Source organism: Corvus brachyrhynchos, unplaced genomic scaffold (assembly GCF_000691975.1).
Source record: "Corvus brachyrhynchos isolate BGI_N302 unplaced genomic scaffold, ASM69197v1 scaffold83, whole genome shotgun sequence".
NCBI lineage: Eukaryota > Metazoa > Chordata > Aves > Passeriformes > Corvidae > Corvus > Corvus brachyrhynchos.
Genome location: NW_008238464.1, coordinates 822,595 through 825,943, shown reverse-complemented (window position 1 = coordinate 825,943; position 3,349 = coordinate 822,595).

Sequence of the window (3,349 nt, the reverse complement as noted above, 5' to 3'; positions counted from 1 at the left end):
GGAGATGGCTCACTCCTCGTCTGGTGTATAAATGTGTCTCCACTTTGGTTACAAAGGACTGGAGAGAGGAATGCTGAGTGCCAAGATTTATGGAGCCACATGTTTGTCAAGGAGATGAAAAGAAAGAAAACACCTTACTAAAGCTCAGCAGCATCGTGGCATCTTTTTTTCTTTTTTAATACAGGAAGAATAATTAATTCTCCCCACTATGACTCTTTCTCTGCTGGCTTGCATGTTATTTCTTCATTGGGTCTAAAGTCTGCTTGCCCTGCACTGCCAAGGAAAAGCTCTAGAACAGAGCAGCCCTGCATGGGAAACTCTTAGTGACTGTTGTGAGGCAACAGACAAGTCTGCCTTTGTGTGGTGGTTTGTTTTGGAGGTTTGTCACAGCCTGACACAGACGAGCACTCGCTGTGCCCAGGCACCACCCAGCCCCTGGGTGTGCCCCATGCAGAGCCCAGGGCCCCTCAGTGCCTTTGGGCTGGGGACAGCTCTCCTACAAATCCACACCCTTAAAAAATGGGGGAAGGGGGAACGGGACAAAAGTAGTAATTAGGTATAGGGTTAGCTAGCAGTGTGTGTGCTATTTTGGGAAGCTCAATTCTCAGTGTAGTGCAGCATTTTTCCAGATTAACAGCGGTGTAAAAATATCCCAATCTTTTAAATAGTCTTCACAAACTTGTCTCAAAGAGGTTTCTTAAGGATAAGCCTCACTTAAATCTGAAGCAAATATAATTGAAAATATTACAGATTTTAGTTAACACTTTCTTTTTTGACTTTGTAAGGAGCAAAATGTTGTTTTCCTGCTTGGAGACCCTTGAAGTTGAGATTTTGTCTCAAGGCACCTAGTTACAGGTTTAAAATCTCCACATTGCTTTCAAATAAGTATACAGGGTTTTTTATTTATTTTTTTTCTCCCTCTATGCAGAAGCACTTTCTGTTTGTAGATAACAAGGGCCTGGAAATGAAAGCCAGGGGTGGGAATAGAAGGATACAAGGCCTTTTCGGACTTCAAGCAGGTGATTAAAAAAAAAAAGCCCACAATGTGGTAATGCAGTCACTTATATTTCTTGGGGTCTTTTTTCCTTCTCCAAACAAACACCAGAAAATGTAAATTGCTTCTCTCTTCAGACAACACTGAATTACGTCTAAGCAGCGTTCAAAAGTCTATTATTTAAACATAAAGAAGTCTGCATGTTTCCTTCTGGCTTTCTTTGAAAAACAAAAGTGTTCTCCTCTTCAAAACACAGCGGTGGGCTCTGACAACTCCTGAGCAAAGAGTTACCCCTGGCCTGGTCCAGCTAGAGACAGTGAGCTCCAGACTGTGCTACAGGTGCCAGCTCTGGACCCATCCTTGGGATGGACATGGATGATGAACTGAATAGCTGTCCCTGGCACAGGGCTGCCAAGCAGGAGAAATCCCACACTCAGAGCAGTGCTGGAGGAGAGAAGGAGATGGGATGAATCCTATTAATTTTTTAAGCAGGTTTTCTCTGCACATTCCACAGAATGGAAAATACTGGTGGTGCACCTATGCCTGTAAAGTTGTTTACATGGTAAAGCACCTCCTGGTGCACACAGACTTAGGACTTATGTCCCAGAACTGTCCCTTTTCAGCTGCCCTACCACTCACAAAAATGAGATCTTTTGTATTTTATTTTTCTGAAGGGCCCCTGGGACAAAGAACAAACTCTAGCTGCAGTACATGGGATGAAATTGTGGTAATGCTACTCAGAGAAGTAAAACTGGCTGAAGCAAGATCCCAGTCAATTTTTATATCAGACTAGGATGACAAGAGGGAGCCTGGGGGAGGAGAATTGTCCATGGGTGCTTGTTTGGAAATGTATTTGGACATGACTTTCCTCTGCTTGTGTTGCTGCCTCTGGAGGGGTGTGTGTGGGGCTAGAAGGTGCAGAAGGTGCAGATTTGCTGGGAGAGGCTGGGAGAGGGCTGGGCCCACTCCCACTGTGACCCCTTCCTGGGGGCAGGTAGGGGCAAAGTGTTGTAATGTATTTGAACCCTGATAGTGTGCCCCAGCCAAACCACCTTTAGTTATTCTTATCAGAGCCCTCAGGAATTCATCAAGGTTACTGAAATGTAAACTGCGCTGAACTGGGAAAGAAGAAGGTGAAAAACAGAATACCGAGACAGCAAGAAATAGATAAAGAAGGACTGTGCTGCACTGGACTAGAACCAATCACATTATCTGAAAAGTGCTTGCAGAACGCGTGGACAAGATAGAGAGGCCAATCAAGCAACGCGTGATCACGTGTAGAGCAGTTCTAAAATGTATAAGCAGAGTGTAGTGTAAACAATAAATGGCTTCTGAGAAATCATATTGATTCGTTGCTCAGAAGTCCTGAGCTCCCACAGCAGAGGTATGCACTGAAACCTCTCAGCATTTGATGTGTCCCCAAAACCTCATGACAGGAGTCACCGCTCGACTTCAGTCCTGGATGAGCAGGAGCCATCTGGCAAGGGGGCGGTTGCTGGTGGGCTACAACAGCAGCCAACTGAATGCAATAAAACCACATGGGGTATTTTTGGAAAAGCTGACATCTTTCTTTCTCTCTTTAGCACTGAATAATCCAAGAGCCTGGCTTCCTTGCACTGTGGACCTTGCTGAAAGCAACAGTCAATGGGCAGGAAATGCTGCCCCCTGGTTTTGATGGTTGCAGACACCACCAGTACAGTTGGATATAAATGAATTAATTCACTCATAATCTTCAAAACTCAGAAAACTTCAGATGAACTGCAGGTCTTGGTACCTACACTGACTGATAATTTCCATGGGCCCCCAGGGGAGAGGAGTTTTTGTCTGCAGTGCCTCCCATGATGCCATAATTTGCCCTCAGTTTCCAGATGATACCAACTCAAACTTTCTATTTTCTTTCATCTTACAAGGAGATTTTAGCTATAATGGTTTTATTGAGTTCTTGAGTGTTAAGCAAAACAATCCAGCTATGAAGTTAATTGTGTCTGTAAAATGACAGGGATCTTACAAACTGCAAACACCCAGCCCACTCGGGCTAAAAATGGTTCATGCAGCTCTAACAGTACACACGGTTGATTGAGAGTTTGTTGGTAATTTGGGTTTTTAGTAAATATAACCCCCACATTTTCATCAGCAATTTGATTTAAAAAAAAAGAAAGAGCTTTGCATTTTCAGGTTTTTAAAGTGAAAAGCTCAATATCCCCTTTCTTGGTCTCAAGTTTTGGAGCATTTGCACATAAAGAACAGGACAAGAAGCAGCGCCAGGCCCTTCAGTGGGCAGTTGTGTGGGGTGTGAAGGACGTGTCAGCCAAGATGCTACTTAAACAAGAGGCATCTCTGCTGTTTTCATTCCTG